We start from the raw sequence: 22,195 nt of genomic DNA on the forward strand, positions 1-22,195 counted from the left end.
AACCTGAGGCTAGGTACGGAAATGGCTCATTTCTTTTACACTGAAACATTACTTGGTGCAGTAAAACTCTGCAATATCCTCTAAGGAAATACTTGTTTCCTTATTACATTTTTAAAGATACTGGCTCTCTAACCAATCAAAAACAAATACTCTATTCGGAGAAACTATTTTTAAACAAGTTTGCATAAAAACAAAGTCGCGCATATATATGTACACGCACATTTATACACATAAAAAATTCCGTAACCATAAAATTATTCCAGCAAAGCAGTTTTATGATGTTTCATAAAACTTTTTTAAAAAATAAAGATTCAACTGCATCTAGGAATAATTCTTGTTATCTTACAAGAAGACAAAAATGCCCCCCCCCCCCACAATTCTATACTGGCTGAAACTATTTGTGCAGTCCTGGGGACATGAAATTTACCCATTCTTGAGAACTGAGATGGCACCCTGGGATTGGAAAGAGAACATGATTAATAGCTCTATTCTTGTTTTTATATTAACCTATTCGTCAATACCAATTCTACACTTGGAGTTGATCTCATGCACAAAAAGTGGGCTCTTCTATGCACCCCTCTTATCAATTAAAGATGGAACTATAGGGCTTCCCTGGTGGCACAGTGGTTAAGAACCCACCTGCCAATGCAGGGGACACAGGTTCAAGCCCTGCTCCGGGAAGAGCCTGCATGAAGCGGAGCAACAAAGCCCACGAGCCACAACTACTGAGCCTGTGCTCTAGAGCCCACGAGTCACAACTACTGAGCCCACGTGACACAACTACTGAAGCCCACACGCCTAGAGCCTGTGCTCCACAACAAGAGAAGCCACCGCAATGAGAAGCCCGTGCACTGCAACGAAGAGTAGCCTCCGCTCGCTGCAACTAGAGAAAGCCCATGCGCAGCAACAAAGACCCAATGCAGACAAAAATAAATAAAAATAAAAACAAATAGATTTATTTAAAAAAAAAAGATGGAACTATAGTGGTTAGCATCTTTGCATCTCTACAGACATGTCAGGAAACATCACTAATTCTAAACTTCTTAACAACCCTCAATCTCCTAGAGAACGATTTCTGTTTTGTTTTGATTTTACATATTAGACTTAAAGACAAGAGACCACATACTGAAAACTTATGCTACCTCCTCATGCCGTTTCTCCATCTATCACACTGTAAAGACAATTTCCTGAAAATCTGTATTGCAAGTTTTTTGCTTACTTACTCAGCCTCACATACCACCACAAATTCTTCGCCAGCTTGAGAGAACCAGTAAGTACACAATTGGGACTTCCCTGGTGGTGCAGTGGTTAAGAATCCACCTGCCAGTGCAGGGGACACAGGTTCAATCCCTGGTCTGGGACGATCCCACATGCTGTGAGGCAACTAAGCCCGTGCACCACAAATGCTGAGCCTGTGCTCTGGAGCCCACGAGCCACAGCTACTGAACCTGTGTGCCACAACTGCTGAAGCCCACGTGCCTAGAGCCCACGCTCCGCAACAGGGGAGGTCACTGCAATGAGAGTCCTGTGCACCGCAGCAGAGAGTGGCCCCCACTCACCACAACTAGAGGAAGCCCACATGCAGCAACGAAGACCCAACGCAGCCAAAAATAAATGAAAAAAAAGGAAAAAAAAAGAAGTACACAATTGTGTTTTCTTCCCATTGTCCTAAGTATGAGTTTAGGGAGATTAATAAAGGAAATTTGCTTCATTTTGACAGTGAAAACCATAAGCACCACCACTGTAAGCTTCAGGTGGTAAACAATGACTGTTCCAGTCAAAAAGGCAGATTGCTTGAGAAAGTTGGATACAGCAGTTGCAAACAGAAGATTTATAATTTAAAAAATCTTGTAGGTGGAAATGTAACAGATAATCCTGTCCCCAAAAGAAATAACAAGAGTGAAAGTGTATCTGGTTACTCACTGAACTAGTGTATAGCTTTTCTCTCACCAATATAAGAGACACTAGGACAAACATACAATTAACACAGAAGGAGATACAACAGGGAAAAGCAGGTGAGCACCACGGGCAGAATATCACTGCTGAATCAAAGTGGATCAAAATTTGTAAGAAAACCAGAACATGGGGTTATCAGCAAAGTTTTGGGAAGCAACATGGAGGAAAAATATATGAATGACCAATACTAAACTACACTCTATGTCAGATGCCCTGGCTGTAGGAAGCCCTACATTTCTCAGTATTCACTCATGGCTTTGCCCACTGGCTTCCCAGAAGGAGCACTTGTAAACTCTCAGGGAACCTGAATCCAGATTGTGACTCAGAGACTTCATCTTGTCTTCTCCTGGAAGCTTTAATCAAACAGCATCAATATTACCATCTACTTGAAGAGCTGAGTTTGTGGCTTGCTTTCTAATCCTCTTTCACATACATGTATTAACTTTTACAGTTAAGAAAACATGTAAACACCATCAAGAAAGTGAAAAGACAACCCTTAGAATAAGAGAAAATAGTTACAAATGATGCATCTGATAAGTGACTGATATCCAGAATATATAAAGAATTCCTACAACTCAACAACAAAAAAAGCAAACATCTCAATTCAAAAATGGGCAAAGGGGAGAGGGGTTCTGGGAAGATGGCAGAGAATCTGTCTCTCCACCTAGAAAACAACTGCACTGGCAGAATCTGTTAGATGTAACTATCTGGAATTCTGGAGTCTGTTGAAGGCTTGCAATTTCCAGGGGAAGACCTTGGCTGTAAGTTGTGGTTAATTTAAGTCAACTTCAGCTCTTAGCACCATGGCAGGTATCATCCCCCACCCCAGCCACATGGCAGGCAGCTGTGCATGGTTACTGGAGCAGCTTGCACACAGCCTGAGACAGCCAGGGTGGGCAAAACGGAATCTGTCTTCCAAATACTTGGGAACTGTGCTGTGATTGTTGATTGCTGCCCCTCATCACAGAGGTGCAGACAAAGAGGCTGGCAGCCATTGCTGTATCTCTTCCCGTTGTTGTAAGCCCCTCTCCCTGTGGCTGAAGTGACTTATGGGAATTTACAAGGCCAGTGCCCTTCCCCCCCCACCACCATTTTTCACTTTTTCCCCTTTTGGGAGCCAGATATTGAGGACTCGGACATTCAAAAACAACTGCATATATGGGGAAAATTAGAAAGTGGCCATACATACTCTGGGAAAGGTTCAGAAAAGATCTGAGAAGACATTAAGTTTACACTTCAGACTAATTCTCAGCACAGGGACAGCCTACAACAATCACAACAATACACAGTAACAGAAAATAGCAAATCCCAGAGAAGGTAGAGAATCTGATTTCCAGAGTTAGATTCAAATGTCCAATGTTCAACAAAAAAATAACATGGCTTACAAAGAAACAAGAAATCAAGGTCCATTCAAAAGAGAAAATAAATCGATAGAATAGTAACTGTCACTGAAAAAGACCTTATGGCATATATACTAGACAAAGACTCTAAAACAAAGACTCTAAAACAACTATCTTAAAGATGCTCAAGGAACTAAAAGAAGATGTGGAGAAAGTCAAGAAAATGGAAATGTCAAAAAAGAAATACAAAACTTGAAAAGAAATTCTGGAGCTGAAAAGTATAACAGAAAGGAAAAATTCACTAGACAGATTCAAAGGCAGATTTAAGTAGATAGAAGAATGAATCAGTGAACTTGAAGATAGAACAATGGAAATTAATGAGGCTGAGGAACAGAAAGAAAAAAGATTGAAGAAAAGCAAAGAGAGCTTAAGGGACCTGTGGGACACCATCAAGCTGACCAACATACGCACCGTGGGAATCCTAGAGTGAGAAGAGAGGGAAAGGGACAGAGAGAGTATTTGAAGAAATAAAGGCTAAAACGGCCCAAATTTGATGAAAGACATGAATATAAAAATCCAGAAAGTTCAATGAATTTCAAGTAAGATGAACTCAGAGACCCACACCAAGACACATTATAATCAAACTTTCAAAGCAGCAAGAGAGAAGCAAATCATCACATACAAGGAATTCTCAACAGAAAAAGACCTGAGATTATCAACAGATTTCTCATGGGAAACTTTGGAGGCCAGAAGGCAGTGGGCTGGTATATTCAGTGTGCCAAAAGAAAAACACTGTCAACCAAGAATCCAACATCCACCAAAATGTCCTTCAAAAGTGAGGGAGAAATTAAGACATTCCCAGATAAACAAAAGTTGAAGGGGTTCATGATCACTAAACCTGACCTGCAAGAAATGCTCAAGAGAGTCCTGCAAGGTAAAATGAAAGGACACCAGACAGTAACTTAAAACCATATGGAGAAATAATGATCTCAATAAAGGTAACCATATGGGCAATTATAAAAGCTAGTATTATTGTAACAGTGGTTTGTAACTATGCATTTTGTTTGCTTTCTATATGATTTAGGAGACTAATCCATTTACAGAAAAAAATAATTATTAATATAAAGCTAGTATTACTGTAACTTTGGTATGTAACTCCAAATCTTGATTTCTACATAAGTTAGGAGACTAATGCATTTAAAAGAATTAATAGGGTATGTATTTTGTCATACAATGTATATAAAGATATAATTTTGTGACAAAAACAACCAAAAGGGGTGGGGACAGAGCTATAAAGGAGCAGTTTTTGTATGTTATTGAAGTTAAGCTGATATAAAGTCTAAGTAGAGTATTATAAATTTAGAATGGTAAATGTAATCCCCATGGTAACCACAAAGAAAATAACTATAGAATATACACAAAAGGAAATGAGAAAGGAATTTAAACATTTCACTAAAAAAATCAACTAAACAAAGATGACAGTAATGCAGGAAATGAGGGATAAAAACGTCATAGGGCAAATAGAAGACAAACAGCACAATGACAGAAGTCCCTTCTTATCAGTAATCACTTTAAACATAAATGAATTAAACTCCCCAATCAAAAGACACAGACTGGCAGAGTAAATAAAAACACATGACCCAATAACAGGTCCCCTATTTATGATGGCTCAATTCATAATTCTCTGAATTTACAACGGTGCTAAAGCAATATGCATTCAGTAGAAACTATACTTTGAATTTTGAATTTTGTTCTTTTCCTGAGCTAGTGATATGCAGTACAATACTCTCTGGTGATGATGGGCAGCAGCAGCGAGCTGCAGATCCTAATCAGCCGTACAATCACAAAAGTAAACAACCAATACACTTACAACCATTCTGTTTTTCACTTATAGTTCAATAGTCAATGAATTATATGAAATATTCAATACTTTATTATAAAATAGACTGTGTCAGATGATTTTGCCCAACTGTAGGCTAATGTGAGTGACTGAGCACACTTAAGGTAGGCTAGGTATGATGTTCAGTAGGTTAGGTGTATTAAATGCATTTTTGACTTATGATACTTTCAGCTTATGATGGGTTTACTGGGACATTACCCCACTGTAAGTCAAGGAAGATGTGTATATGTTGTCTATAAGAGACTCATTTGAGATCCAGAGATACAAACAGGTTAAAAGTGAAAGGATGGGAAAAAGATATTCTGTGCAAATAGTAACCAAAATAGAGTATGGTGGCTATGCTAACATCAGAAAAAATAGATTTTAAATCAGAAAAAGTTTACAAGGACATTATAAAGTAATAAAAGGTTTAATACATCAAGGAAATATAACAATTACATAAACACTTAGGCATCTAATGACAGGCCACCAAAATATATGAAGCAAAACTGACAGAATTGAAAGGAGAACTAGATAGTTTTAAAATAGCAGTTGGAGACTTCAATATCCCACTCACAATAATGGATAGAACAACCAGACAAAAGATAGATAAGGAAATAGAGGACTTAAACAACATAATAAACCAACTAGATCTAACAGACATACAGAACACTCTACCTAACAAGTGCATGTGGGACATTTTCCAGGATAAACCATCTGTTAGACCACAAATTAAGTCTCAAAAGATTTTAAAACATAGGTATCATACAAAGTATCTTCTCTGACCATAACAGAATAAAGTTAGAAATCAATAACAAAAGTAAAAGTGGAAAACTAATAAAATTGTGGAAATTAAACAATACACTTTTAAACAACCAATGGGTCAAAGAAGAAATCACAAGGGAAATTAGAAAATAGAGATGAATGAAAATGAAAACAACAACATACCAAAACATATGAGACACAGCAAAAGCAGCACTAAGAGGGAAATTTACAGCTACAAACACTTACATTAAAAAACAAGAGCTCAAATCAACAACCTAACTTTATAACTTAAGGAACTAGAAAAAGAACAAACTAAACCCAAAACTAGCAAAAGGAAGGAAATAATAAAGATGAGAGCAGAGATAAACAAAATAGAGAATAGTAAAACAGCAGAGAACATCAATGGAATCAAAAGTTGGTTCCTTGAAAAAAATCAACAATATTGACAAGCCATTAGCTGGACTAAGAAAAAATGAGAGAACACTCAAATTACTAAAATCAGAAATGAAAGTGGGGGTCATTAATACTGATTCTATACATATAAAATATATTATAAGAAAGTACTATGAACAACTGTATGCCAAAAAATTGAATAACCTAGATGAAATGTACAAACTCCTTGAAACAAAAAACCTACCAAGATTAAATCATGAAAAAATAGAAAATCTGAATAGACCTATAACAAGTAAGGAAAAAAAAATCAGTAATCAAAAATTTCCTAACAAAGAAAAAGTCCTAGACCTGACAGCTTCACTAGTGAATTCTACCAAACATTTAAAGAAGAACTAATACCAATCAAACCTCAAACTTTTCCAGAAAATTCAAGAGGAGGCTACACTTCCTAACCCATTCTATGAGGCCAACATAACCCTGATACCAAAGCCAAAGACACTACAAGAAAAGAAAACTATAGACCAGTATCTCTTAGGAACACTGATGCAAAAATCCACAATAAAATACTAGCAAGAAAAGAAAAATACCACGTGATCATCTCAACTGATGCAGAAAAAACATTTGACAAAATCTAACACCCTTTCATGATTAAAAAAACACAACCAAATAGAAATAGAAGGAATAGAAGGAAACTACCTCAACATAATAAAAGCCATATATTAAAAACCCACAGCAAACATCATATTCAATGGTAAAAGACGGAAAGTTTTCCCCCTAATATCAGCAAGAACATAAGGATGTCTGCTTTCACCACTTCTATTCAACATAGTACTGGAAGTTCTAGCCAGAGCAATTAAGCAAGAAAAAGAAAAAAAGGCATCCAAACTGGAAAGAAAGATGTAAAATTATCTGTTTACAAATGATAGATCTAGAAAATCATAAAGACTCCACAAAAAAAGCTGTTAGAACTAATAAATGAACTCAGCGAAGTAGAAGGATACAAAGTCAGCACACAAAAATCAGCTGTATTTCTACACACAAACAATGAACAATCTGAAAAGGAAATTACAAAAACAATTCCATTTACATTAGCATCAAAAAGAATAAAATACTTCACAATTAACTTAACCAAAGAGGTGTAGACTTGTACAATGAAAACTGCAAAACACTGCTGGAAGAAATTAAAGAAGACATAAATAAATGGAAACACATCCCATGTTCATGGATTAGAAGACCTGATATTGTTAAAATGTTAATACTACTCAAAGCTATCTACAGACTCAGTGTAATCCCTATCAAAATCCCAATGATGTTTTTTGGCAGACATGGAAAACTCATCCTAAAATTCATATGGACTCTCTAGGAGCCCCAAGTAGCCAAAGCGATCTTGAAAAAGAAGTACAAAACTGGGAGATTCACATTTCTGAATTTCAAAACTTACTACAAAGCTACAGTAATCCAAACAGTGTAGTATTGGCATTAAGGACAGATATATAGACCAATGGAATACAACACAGAGCCCAGAAATAAACTCTTACATATAGGGTCAAATGATTTTTGACAAGGGCACTAACACCATTCAATATGGAAAGAACAGTCTTTTCAACAAATGGTGCTAGAAAAACTTGATATCCACCTGCAGAAAAATGAAGTTGGACCCTTGCCTAACACCATATACAAAAATTAACTCAAAATGAATCAAGGATCAAAAAGTAAGACCTAAAACAATAAAACTCTTAGAAGAAATCATAGGACAAAAGCTTCACAATATTGGATTTGGCAATGATTTCTTGGATATGACACCAAAGACACAGGTAACAAAAGAAAAAATAGACAAATTGGACTTCATGAAAACTTAAATTTTGTGCATTAAAAGGCACTATCCACTGAGTAAAAAGGCAACCACAGAATGGAAGAAAATATCTGCAAATCATATACCTGATAAGGGATTGAGACCCAGAATATATAGAGAACTCCTAAAACTCAACAACAAAAAAAGCAAACAATCTGATTCAAAAGAGGGCAAAGGACTTGAATAGACATTTCTCCAAAGAAGATATAGGAATGGACAATAAGCACATGATAAGATGCTCAATGTAACTAATCCTTAGGGAAATGCAAATCAAAACCACAGTGAGATATCACTTCACACCTGTCAGGATGACTATTATGAAAAAACAAAAGACAATAAGTACTGGTGAGGATGTAGAGAAATTGGAACCCTTGTGCACTGCCGGTAGGAATGTAAAATGGTATAGCCACACTGGAAAACAGTATGGTGGCTCCTCAAAAAATTAAAAATAGAATTACCATATGATCCAGCAATTCATTTCTGGGTATATATCCAAAAGAACTGAAAGCAGGTTCTCAAAGAGATATTTATACACCCTTGTTCATGGCAGCATTATTTACGATAGCTAAGATATGGAGGGAATTCCCTGGCAGTCCAGTGGTCAGGGCTTTGCACTTCCACTGCAGGGTGCACGGGTTCGACCCCTGGTCAGGGAACTAAGATCCCACATGTCGCATGGCACAGCCAACAAAAAAAAAAAACCACCCATGGGAGTAACACAAGTTTTCACTGACAGATGAATGAATAAACAAAATGTGGTATATACATACAATAGAATATTAATTGTTATAACAAGCAACACCAGTGAGGCTGTGGAGAAACTGAAACCCTTGTACATTGCTGGTGGGAATTTAAAATGGTATAGTCACCATGGAAAACAATTTGGCAGGTCCTTAAAAGGTTAAACAAAGAATTACCATACGACCCAGCAATTCCACTCCTACCTATATATCCAAAAGAATAGAAAGCAGGGACTCAATCAGATACTATATAACAATGTTCATAGCAGCATTATTCACAATAACCAAAAGGTGGAAACAACCCAAATGTCTATCAACAGATGAATGGATTTTTTTAAATGTATACACACACACACACACACACACACACACACACACACACACACACACACACGCACATAGTGGAATCTTATTCAGCCATAAAAAGGAATAAAGGTCTGATACTTGCTACGACATAAATGAACCTTGAAAACAGTATTCTAAGAGAAATAAGTCAGCCACAAAAGGACAAATATTGTATGATCCCACTTCTATGAGGTACCTAGAATTCATAGAAAATTCACAGAGACAGAAAGAAGAATAGAGGTTACCAGGGGATGGAGGGAATGAAGAGTTATCGTTTAACAGATACAGAGTTTCTGTCTGGAATGTGAAAAAGTTCTGGAAATGGATAAAGGTGATGGTTGCATGACTTTTTTTGTTTTTTGGCCACACAGTGTAGCTTGCAGGATCTTAGTTCCCCGACCAGGTATGGAACCTGGGCCCCGGGCAGTGGAAGCACGGAGTCCTAACCACTGGACGACCAGGGAATTCCCCCCAACCTTTTATTTTTTTTTTGCATAACATTTTGAATGTACTTAATGCTAATAAACTGTACACTTAAAAATGGTTAAAATGATACATTTTGTTATAAATATTTTACCATAATAAAAATATTTTTAACATTTGAAGGAAAAAAAGCAGAATATTGTAAATTCATATATAATGAGCAAATCAAATACTAACATGACCTGTTAGTACAGTGTCCAAACAGAATTCCCTTTCTTCTTTCCCTCCTTTCCTTCCTTCCTTGCCTTCCTTTCTCTTTCTTAAGCTATACCAAACAACAAAACATTCTCAGGAAGACAGATGCATGAGGGAATTATAATGAAAATTTAATTTTAAAACAATAGGGCTTCCCTGGTGGCGCAGTGGTTAAGAATCCGCCTGCCAATGCAGGGGACACGGGTTCGAGCCCTGGTCTGGGAAGATCCCACATACCGCGGAGCAACTAAGCCCGTGAGCCACAACTACCGAGCCTGCGCGTCTGGAGTCTGTGCTCCACAACGGGAGAGGCCACGACAGTGAGAGGCCCCCACTTGCCGCAACTAGAGAAAGCCCTTGCACAGAAACGAAGACCCAACACAGCCATAAATAAAAAAAAAAAAATTTAAAAAAAATCATATTGCAACAGAGACTGGCAGAATGAGGTAATCCAGAGCAGGGATTATAAAAAACCAGCAGGCAGAACCAAAGACCAGGAGGTATTTCTATCTTCGGTAAAAGTGAAAATGAAGAAAAGACAAAAATGTATATGCAAACCCCAAATTTGTAAGTCATTTAGTTCTAGAACAACTCCTTGTAATTATCTTAAAGGATAAGATGAGTTAAATAATTCAGGTGGGGCCAGTCTCACTGGCTGTGAACTACTAGGCAAGGAGACAAAGCAACAGCCTGGATTCCATGCCAGCGGAGGCCAGGGATCACATCTTACACCATCTCTGAAAGTACAGTCTACCACTCTAGCTTCCCAACACTGCAGACATAATTTGTGGGAAATCAATTTAAAACTCTATGTGAGGAAAAAAAAAATCTATGTGAATGGTCCTCACTAAATAGTAAGTCCAGATTGCCCAAGCTCATAGCTCATGTTCAACAACAAGCCAGTTTAAAGCATGCTCTTCTGCGGATTACTGCTCAGCTGTTTCACATCTCCAAGAAAAAGGTTTAGGGCCAAAGAAGAATGTTTGCATTCTTCTGCCTTTCACTTGATTTGACAAGAATCATCTACAAAATAAACTTTAAGACCTCAGGAAAGATTCAGCTTATTAAGGATTCTTTTAAAAAATCATGCCACTGTTACGATTATAACTGGCAGAAATGGTCTCCTAAGATGCATTCCAACTCTAATTAAAACAGAGCTTTCCCAGGGCTCCCACTTAATTTTAATTTATATTACAATAGAAGAGCCATTCAATACACTGAACAACCACCCTAAATCTAGTGGCTTAAACATGAGCATCGGGGCTTCCCTGGTGGTCCAGTGGTTAAAAATCCGCCTGCCAATGCAGGGGACACAGGTTCGTGCCCTGGTCCGGGAAGATCCCACGTGCTGCGGAGCAACTAAGCCCGTGCGCCACAACTACTGAGCCTGCGCTCTAGAGCCCGCGAGCCACAACTACTGAAGCCCGCACACCTAGAGCCCGTGCTCTGCAACAAGAGAAGCCACCGCAATGAGAAGCCTGCGCACCACAACAAAGAGTAGCCCCCGCTCGTCACAACTAGAGAAAGCCCGCACTCAGCAACAAAGATCCAATGCAGCCAAAAATAAATTAAATTAAAAAAAAAAAAAAATGAGCATCTTCCCATTCCATAAGCCATAAGCTTTGAGATGGGTAATGCACTGAGGAATAACATGCAGAATTACCCATGCAAGGGGCATTTTTCCAAAACACTGAAGAAACTGTTTTCTAAAATGCGATTATGCTGTACTTAGTCGATTATGCTGTACTTTCAAAGATGGAGCACTAAAAAGAGTCTGTCCATCGACAGCCATACTGGTGGACCTAATCGAAACTGTAAGAACAACATCTATTTGGAAACTGACTTTAATCAATATTGAATAGATTGAACTCCGTAGCTTTTCACTTAATTATACCTATGATTTGAGATCTGGAAGAGATTCCAAAGAGTCCCATGGCTTCTTCCACTTCATCCAAAGTTTTCTGGGCTGCTCTGTGGAAACCTCTCACTCCACTCGCTCAGCTTGACTTCCCTTACAGCACTTATCACGACGTGACACTGTGTTATATACTATTTGTGTACTGTTTCTTGTCCCTCTCTCCCACCAGAATATCATCTCCACAGTACAGGGGCCCTGGCTGTATGTCTGCTTTTGTATCCCAGCACCAACAGCAGCACCTAGCACAGACCAGGCCCTTGGTAAGTCCTGTCTTTGTTTACTGATTGACCAGATAACTCTTGCCCCACCCTTTTGTTTTATATGAGATTATACGAGGCCCAGAGGAGTAAAGTGACTTGCCCATGGTCACTAGACTAATTAGAGGGAAAGCTGGACTTAGAGCCAAGCTTAACTCCCAGTCATCCTTCCAAAGTAGACACAATTATGCCACGCCCTGCTTTTGATAGCTCCTAAAAAATATCAGTATGCTTCAGCCTTTCAAATCTCTCCAAATTTTGCCTGATCCACTTCCTCTAGTCTTGTCTCCTGCCACTCCCCACCATGCCTGAATGTTCCTGCCACCTCAGTATACCATGGCCTCATGCTTGCCATATCTTTGCTCACTCTGTTCCCTACCTCTGGAATACCTTTCCACCTCCTCTCCATCTGTCAAAATTCTACCCATCCTTCAAGACCCAGCTCAAATATCACTTCCTCTGTAAGCAACCTCCTTATCTTTCTTCATTCTATCCTCCTTCCCCAGAACAGTCACCCCTTCCTCTGAGTCACCATAGCACCTGGACTTCTATCACAGCACATTTTACGTTCTTGTCTTTCTTCTTTACTAGACTGAATGCTTCATTTTTATATTCACTAGCAACTCCACAGTGCCTGGTATGAACAGCTGGATCAGGGAAAGAAGGAGAAATACAGGGGACATGTGCTACCTTTCCATATTCAATATGATTCCCAACATGACAACAAGCCTCCCAGCACCCCAACTGACTGTCCCAATGACCCAAATTTTAAAAAAAAATCAGTTACAACTAGAAATGGGATGTGACAGCACATGAAATCAACTAGTGAATTGTATGACATAAATCATAATGCATTCATTCATTCTGCAGCAATGTAAAAATGCTACATTCTTTTCTCAAGCTAGAAACTACAAGAAAAGTTCTCATTCAAGTGACCTGTACTCCCCCAATCTTTGTTCTTTTCACGCTATGTCCATGGTGCCCAGCCCACGGTTCGCAGCACTCAACACACGTCTGCTGACGTGAGATAAAGTGGATTTACGATGACTCAGGCTGCATGGGATGTGGATGGTCATGGTACTTTTCATTAAGCTTCATACAGCAGGACACAGTTACTTATTTCTGGTCTACTCCAAGGTAACCATTTAAGACTGCTATCTTGTTTTGTTTCTCTGATAACTCCGGTTGTTTGCAACAGACAAAAAGCATAGAAAAATGATCATCTTGATAGATTTTTATAAGCCACCCTTCTGGAAGTAATTGCCTATCTTCTCTCAACCTCCACACTGCCCCTAGTAAAAGCATAAGTTCGTGCACATTACTAGCTAGTATGGATGATGAGAGTAAGTGAAGTGTCAAGTGGTTGCCTGACGAAGTCCGCTGCTCATGAGTTGTCACTGATAACAAACTGATCGTGACTTACAACTCTGTGTGGGCAAGGGAGAGAAAAAGGCAGACTAGATCTGAGCTGCATAATGTAAACATCTTTAAGATGTTAATCTGAGCTGCCTATGTTGGTTAGGAAAACAAAAATCTCAACTAAAAATAACAAATTTGGTCCTGAGCTTTTCTTCCTTTCTATCTTTGCCAATTAAAGACTATTATGTCACAAAATTGCCAGGAAGCCCCCACTGGGGGCCACGGCTTTCGCATCGCCTGATCCTGGCTATTTCTTCTTTGACTGGAACATCAGTCACGTCCATGGTTAAGAGACAGTCACTAACAGCTCATAAGCTCTTCCTGTGGAACACCGGCTAAGCAACCTCTCTTCACTTCAGCTCTCCTCCCTCCAAAAGGAATACAGCCTGAAAAGCTTGCTGCTTTGTCCTCAAGGGTCATTCAAAACTGTCTGAAATCTTCACAAAATATATTAAAGTATTCACTCAATTGAGCACCATATTTACTCCAGAGTTACAACTGTTAATGTCTAATAATTTAATGTGCTTTTCTCAGAACTAAATAAAGCCACAGGGCTTCTGGCCTATAATAGGAAGGTAAAACTGAGCCTAAATATCAACACCATAAACAAAACAAAGCCCCCCTCCCACGCACGCGCGTGCACGTGTGCACACACACACCTGGCATGATACCTAATATGCAATGACTCAGGCACAGATCTTGCAACATATGATAATTGCCATGCACTAAATGGTCTTTTAATGGTTCAAAGGGTTCCCATCTTCCTGAACACCTAACCTATTAGCAGGGAGAGATTACAGGCAATGGAAAGAACTCAGCTCAGTTACTTAACCTCTGAACTTAGCCTTCTCATCTGGAAAATGAACGGTTGGTCTAGAACAACACCACCCAACAGAAATATAATGCAAGCCGCATATGTAGCTTTTAATTTTCTAGTAGGTACATTTTAAAAAGTAAAAAAAAAGGTAAAATTAACTTTAATAATGTTTTAGCCAATCTAACATAGCTAAAACATTATTTCAACATGTTATATTTTTAAATTATCAATGATGTATTGTACATTTTTTTCATACCAAGTGTTTGAAATCCAGTGTGTATTTTAAACTTAGGGCTCCTCCCAATTTGGACAGGCCACATTTCAAATGCTCAATAACCACATGGGGGACCAGTTACTGTATGAGACAGCACTGGTCTAGACGATCTTGGATATTTCTCTCGACACTAGAAGTAATTTTAATAAAGAGAATAAGAGATTTGGAGATGAAGGTATGCTTAGAAAAACTATAAAGTGTTTTCCGGATATTCTCAGTCTATTCATTCTTATGCAAAATGGTGTTTTGCTTTTTTTTAACTTTTATTTTTTTAATTCAAATGGGGTTGGATCTGTAAACAAGTGACTAGGTGTTCTGACCTATTACTGTCAGACTTACCCTGTTCTCACAGAGCCACTGCCCTACAAATCTATAAGGAAGTTAAGAACATTCAAGACAATGTATAACTGCTAAATAAATGAGACTTCTAAAACCTCAGAACTAGAAAAAACAACTGTTAAAATGGGAGTTCAACAGAAATGACAAATAAAATTATGGGACGACCATGTTATCTTCCACATATTAAGATAATGCTAGGAAACACAAATGTGCACGTGCTTTTGGAATTGTTTCTCTAATTACTCAACATCCACTGAGGAAGATTCATGCTACTCCTCCCCCACCGTCTTGCTTATTAGTCCCTTTGTGATCAATGATCTGCCTTCGCCAGATGGCTGGTCTGGGTTAAGAGCACAATATGAGATCAGAGAACAAAGCAAAGCTAACTGGCCTTCCCGGGAATTGAACCTGTGACCCTGACCTCATTAACTCTAGAAAACAGTTAACCCATCACAAACATGCCTGGGCAGCTGCATCCTAAGTAGTGCCAAGCAAGCCCACTACATCTGTCACAATAATACTCCGGTAGAGAAAAAGCCACTCTACATTTATTAAGAACTTTTCAAAATGAAGAAAAGCTGGAATGCAATCATTGAGGGCAGCTGGAATTCATCGGCAGTGTCTTACCAGCTCTGCTGAATCCGTCGCAAGCTTCCCTAAGAACGTCAGCTGTGGCCCTGGCCTGAGACCACAAATGGCTTTGACAACGGGGTCCTGATGTTTCCTCTTCCAAAAACCATGATCTTGGGGCCATGGACTTTCCTTTTTTTTTCTCCCAAGTTGGGAAAGCGTGGGTTAACAATTATATACAAGAACTTTCACAGATTATTTGTTGAATCCAGCTTATCCCAGATTTAAACAATAACTGAGTTTCTCTGTTGCCCCCCGCCTGCTCCCCTTCTCCCCTATTGGTGCCAGCCAATCCCTGACCAGGGGAGTGGAGACAGGCCAGTGGACCTCTGGGTGGCTTATTCCTACTCTCCCTGGTAAAAAGCCCAACACCTTTTTTACAAGTGTTCCCTCCTTTCTTGTTAATAATTCTTAGCAGCTGGTATCAGCTCTAAATTCTACTCTAAAAACCTGTCTCTAGTGAGCTGAGTACTTACTTCCAATTTAAATATTTCCCAAAGTGTTTCAGGGATGCAGCTTCTGTATCTTTTCCTCAAAGACACATTTTTAAAATAGTACCAGTTTCAGAAGTAAGTTTATTAAAATTTCCACGCAAGCCTCAAAGAATACTATTTGAAAAATTCTACAAACATCTGGGAGAGCTGGTGAAGATTTTAAAATCTGATTGAAAATATTTCTGCATTTCATTTTTGACATTTTAAATGGAATCATCTTTCCACATGCAAACTCACTAAAATATAAAAGCTATTACGTACGGTTGTTCTATTTGGCTTCTTAAATATTTCTGATAACATGTGACTAAAGCATTCAACATCTCTTAAATGTTTTAACTCAGTTTTTTCATTTCCACAAAGTTACTTAAGACAATTTTTAAATTTATGGATTAAGAGCTTGTAATCTTGCACTTCTCATGTAACTGTGGAAATCATACATGTAAGTAGATCCAAAATATGCCTATGTATCCGCCTCAAAGGCACTAGTACAAGTACATATCTAAATTGATTTTGCTCTTTTCATCTCTAAGAATTTTCACATCAAGAATAAAAGTAGTACAAAATGTAATGGGAACCCAGTTTACTTGCCTGAATATAAAAACATTACAGTGACCATTCAATAGCTGTAATGTTTCTTGATGCTCATAAAAACTATACCAATCCACTAAGGGTCAAGTGTTAGACAAAAGGAATAAATTAATAAAATAAGCATAAAACATAAGCTTATGACAACTGTACACAATTTCGTCAGGGGCAAAACAAGTTTTTGAGGGCTCATCTAAGGATAAAATCTGATGTCCAACAGTAAATGAAACAATATACTCACTTTTATCTAATCTTAACAGAAAATGATGGTTGATGAAAAGAAATATGTGGTTTCACATAAACCATGAAACTGATCTTTGTCTAATATAGCATCATGATCTACACAAACTCTGATTTTAAAAAATTGTCAGTTTTGAAAATACCAACCTTAATTCAACAAATAAACTAGTTAAACATACCGGGGAAAGTTTAAAGCTCCATACACATGGAAGCGATAATGCAAAAGCAAGAGCGTATTTATATATCTTTAAGCACCTGGTAATTATCTTATTTATAAGATACACTCCTACGCATTCAACCAGACACTGAAAGAGCCTGAATCTGTCAGACATAAGTGTGAAAGAAACAGTGAAATTTGCCTTTCCATTGTCATGTAAAATTATCTATTTGTGTTTCAAAGTACTCTTTATAAAATATATTTCCTAAATTCTTTCTCACAATATTTTTAAAAGAGGAGGGAAGTCCCAGAACTACCAAAAAATTAAAATTAAAATACTGCTAAAAATTTAAGAAACATTTGCAAGGAAGTGAAACACAAAAACAAAAAATTAATAGTACAGTTAGTGGTGGTTTCTTATAAGTACTTTACAAAATACTTTCACTGCCTGGTGAGTTTGAAACAAATCAACATACTATAAAGTACTCTTGTAGCTCTTAAGTCTTCATTTTGTGCCTTAACAAAAGCTGACATTCATTTGTAATGAAATATTTTTATAGTGACACAGCTATTTCATGTCTGTTCTGAATATATATTAAACCTTTGGGTGCACAATAAAACTGACCAATTGAGTGACTCTGTCATAAAAACCTGAGAAGTTATTCCAAAATGTTTACATCAAAGACCAGCCAAAGCCAAAATGAAATACTAGTCTATGCAGTATACTTTCTTACTTTACTAACTTGAAGATTTTCTTCAAATGGGTCCTTTCAAAGGAAACTACAAAAGATGCACCACAACGGGTAAGTTCTCAATATTGCCATTCAAATTTATGCAAAAGAAGGAATGATATGTCTAAAGAAATCACTGTGAGAGAACCTCAGAACACAGTGTTGAGGCTGAAAGAGCAGAGAGCTTTGGGGTCAAACAGAACAATTCTTGCTTCAACTCTCACTAACTTTGTGACCTTGTGCAAGTTCCTAAAACCACTTTGAGTCTTAATTTCAATTACCAAATGGAAACAGAAGACCTTCTTACAAGGCTGTCATGAGCACTAAATTAGATAACATACAAAAATAGACTGCTTAGCACAGTACCTAGACGGTAATAAATACTCAATATATGGTTATAATTACTAAGAAATGTTTAAAAACCTATTTTCAGTGTAATTTAATATTCAAATTCCAAAAGATGCTGTAAATCATTAGAGGGAAAAACGTAAAGATTCAATAACACATTTTTCTTTAATGCACTCATTAACCTGACTATCCTTTACATTAGTGCTTTTCAAATTGCAGGTCCTGGTGCATTAACGGGATATGAAATTATTTAGTGTATCTCAACCAGCATTTCTAAATAAAACAGAATGAAAAATACAAGAATGCATTGCACATAGGAAGTCTGAGCACTGATTAATGAATTTTTTTTAATTAAACACACTTGTAATGTATCTGTATACTGGATGGCAAAGTAAAACTCATCTCTTATTGTGCCAAAAAAAAGAGTTTAAAAGCCACTGCTTCATTACAATAATGAGAATAAAAGTAATTAGCTGACACTGAATGCTTAGTTTCTACTAGACACTGTGCTAAGCATTATGCTAAGCACATTATTTCATTTGATCCTCCCCCAAATCCTGTAAAGTAGGTAGGTACTATTACTTTCACCATTTTACAGATGAGAAAACTGAGACTTAGAGAGATTAAGTCACTTGCCAAAGATGCAGAACTAGGGACTGGTAAATCCAGAGTTCAAATTTAGTCACCTGTCTCCAGAACTTGCACATTTAACCACTTCACTAAGTAGTGGGTTATAAGATGTAACTTTTCCTTACGTTAAAGTTATTCAAAAGGTAGACTTTAGTAAGGCCTAATTCAAGAGAGATTTTCTGGAGGTACAGCGTATCTTGGAGAGGACAGTGTGATTCAGAGATGAAAGCACCAGGCGTGAGGTCGAGCTTCTGTCCCTGGCATTGTTGCTTCAGTGGCGAGGAGTTGGCAAGTCATTTAATCTCGCTGTGTCTGGATTTCCTCACCTACAAAACGGGAATGATAGTATCTGCCCTGCCTCCCCACAGGCCATTGTGAGAAAGTATTTGTACATATAACAAGTGAAATGTTCTATTGTGCTACTCAGTTACATGAGATGATCATTAACGTGACCCAAGGGGCCCCGGTCTTCATAGAAACATACATCACACATGATCAAAAAAGGAAGGTCACCAGGCTTTTATTATAAACTGTGTGTGGAAACAGTCTGTACAGCTCTTGGCACACAGTAGGCCTTCAGTAAATGTTCATTAAACTAAAAGAAGTAAACCAATTCGATCTGTATGCATATTTTATCCATTTGCATTTTATTTTTCATTAATTCATTCTTTCCTCAACTATTTATTGAACACTTAGTATATACCAGACTGTCCCTTACCCTGGAGAATTTCATATTAATTTCAATTAATTTTCCCAAAATTGTGTAAGAGAAAACTGTAAAATACAGCTTCCTCACCTAGCAATAATAATAACTTACATTTATTACAGTGCTTTATAGTTTTTGGAAAGAACTATGTGGAAGCTTTTGTTTCTCACACCAATTGCCTAAGTGTGTCAAGTCAGTATTATTATATTCCTGACTCCAAATTCAGTGCTAAATGACTGCTAAGTCTTTAAAGTGAAAGTTTCCCCATTTCTGAGATGACTGTAAATATCGGATTTGAAGAAACTACCTTTTAATCCTGGAAAGGGGCAATCTAGTAGCCTGATTTTCCTCCCTTCACATGTCTGAGCTGAAGTAATGCAACCATATCGCCTACATGAGATGCATTTTTCAAAATGTTTCTTAAAAAACCTGCCTTTGAAACCTTTTTTTCTTACAGCTAATTTTCTGTTGAATATATTGAACTAGGATTCAGTTTTCTCATAGCATAAAGGAGGGAGTAGTGGAAGTGTCTTTCCTTTGTTGACTTTTTAAAATTACTCAAAATTGTTGTTTTCAGATTCCTGAGTCACATACAACACCAAATAATTGTTAGCCTTTTTATATATAATTCAACAACTACTACAGGTGATTTTTACAGGGAAACAATGATTTAATGACAACTTGATGATCTGAAAATTTGCTACATAAAGCCTAAGAAGGCTTTACTAAAATTGCCTTATCCTTTGTATTCTAACCACTCCCTCTCCATCACCACCACCCCCAACACACACGCACTCCCTCACCTACACCAGATCAGTTTCCGGGCCATTATTCTTAAAACCATATTAAAATTTCACAACACACGGTGGTGGTTACTAGATTTTCTGCCCCCTGCCACCCCGCCCATCCACTGAATCAATGTGTCTTTATATATTTTCTCTGAAAATTTGAAATTCATAATATGATTACGATGCCTCTATTCTGAGACTATCTCAAATGTAGCCGTCTGCCCTTCTGTTTACTGATAAGCCGGAATAAAAGCCATACCCCACCCACCGTCTCGGTAGGGTTAGGAGGTCCAATCTCGCCACTACAGAGCTCTGCAAGAAAGGAGGGTTATAGAACCAGAAAAACCTCAGGGAGAAGATAAGGAAAACACATTTTACACCACTGGCAGCGTGCAGTCTCCCGACTCCAGCCCTTGTAAACAGGGAAAACCTTTGTCTTGCCTCAGCCATCAAACTGGTGGCTCATCAGAATTGGAGCAACAAGAGTTTGTGCGAAATAGCTCGGCAGAGGTTAAACAAAGCAATGCAGCTCAGGCCCGGGGAAAGGGCTGAGCCGGGTCAGCGTCCGAGATCCCAGACGGCGAGGTCTCGCTTTGACCCCCGCCGCAGTCGGGACCCAAGCCGGGGACCCCGGGACAGGCTGCTGCGGCGCGGGAAGAACAGAGGGAATTAGAAGGTCCCACGCTCTCGGCAAGTTCCCGGGGGCACAGCCCGTCCGCAGGTTCCTCGAGTGGGATCCAAAGCGGCGCACACCACGCGCGGGTGCCTCAGGGAGGGTCCGCGCACAACGCGCGGGGACACCGCCCCAAAGTCCACGGCCGGCCACGCCGAGCCCACGCCCCCAGGGCACAGGCAAGGTCGGAGATCCCGGGGCGCCGCGGGGGCCTGGCCCGCGGGTCGCGAGGGGAAGGGAGAAGCCCGCCCGCTGCACCCATTGTCTGGCTCCGGCCGCGGGCCGGGAGGGCGCTCACCTGAGGTCCCCGCCTGGCGCCGGGGCTGGCAGAGGGGCTGGACGGCGACGGGCGGTCCCGCGCGGGCGGCGGGCGCGGATGCACAGTCCGCGGCGCTGCCGCAGCACCAGCAGACTCCGCAGCAGCACCGGCAGCGCACCCGCCTCTCAGGCGGCCGCGGCCTCCATTGCTCTCCCCGCCGCCGCCAGCGTGCGGCACTGCGCTCCCGGCCCCGCGCGGCGTGGTCACATGCTCCGCCCGCGCCTCGGGCGCTCGGACCCGCGCCGCGGCCCCGCCTGGCTTCGCGCGTGGACCGCTGGGCCCTGCTGCGGCGCGCGGGGAGCCCCGAGTTCCCTTTCGCGCCCTCCAGGAAAGACAGGCGCGGACGGCTTCCTTCCCGGGCGAGTGGGGTGGGGGGTGCCCAAAAACCGGAGCCGGGCGCAGGGAAGGGCGTGGGATTGGTCAGTGCCCTCCCTACCACTGCAGGGGACGTCCCGGCTGAACCCGTGGTGTCGGAGGTTACTGTGGTGAGCTCCCAGGGGGGCTCACGTGGGGCAAGAACCGGGGACCGTAAGTCACCACCCCACGGGATGCAAGTCTGGCCCCTGGTACCTGGATGAGCCAGAGACTAATGGGAGCGACTTGGACTCCAGAAGGAGTTGCGCCCTGCAGAGCCCAGACAGTGAGAAATGGCACTGGACTCCTGAAAGTCAAACAAGTTGAAAGATGCTACACAGAAATAGAAAGGCTCAAAATTGCTTTGCTGAGTCGCTGTACGTCTGAACAGACTGACACTGACACTGGGCATTATTATCCCTAGCCATAATTAAATATTGACTTTGATATTTTAAGAAAACTATTTATCTTTTCCTTTTTTGGCCTAACTGGAAACACTAAGGTTTTTTCTCCATATGTTTTGCTATGACTCTTTCGATGGAACTTGGAAATCCGTTTCTAGTGATCT

General features: G+C 39.6%; 1 protein-coding gene across 2 annotated transcripts in view; it reads right to left on the reverse strand.

The window, feature by feature from the left end:
- Positions 1 to 21,626, reverse strand: part of LOC309627834 (bifunctional phosphoribosylaminoimidazole carboxylase/phosphoribosylaminoimidazole succinocarboxamide synthetase) — a 384,443-nt gene extending 362,817 nt beyond the window's left edge. Inside the window, exon 1 of one of the 2 annotated variants that reach the window (XM_082390052.1) lies at positions 21,253 to 21,626. The gene's annotated coding sequence lies outside the window, so the exon portion shown is untranslated. The remainder of the gene's footprint in view (positions 1 to 21,252) is intronic. The other variant, XM_082390053.1, reaches the window with a different exon arrangement.
- Positions 21,627 to 22,195: the final 569 nt, after the last annotated feature.

The sequence above is a fragment of the Balaenoptera borealis genome (genome assembly GCF_965194805.1).
Source record: "Balaenoptera borealis genome assembly, chromosome: 4".
NCBI classification, from domain to species: Eukaryota; Metazoa; Chordata; class Mammalia; order Artiodactyla; family Balaenopteridae; genus Balaenoptera; species Balaenoptera borealis.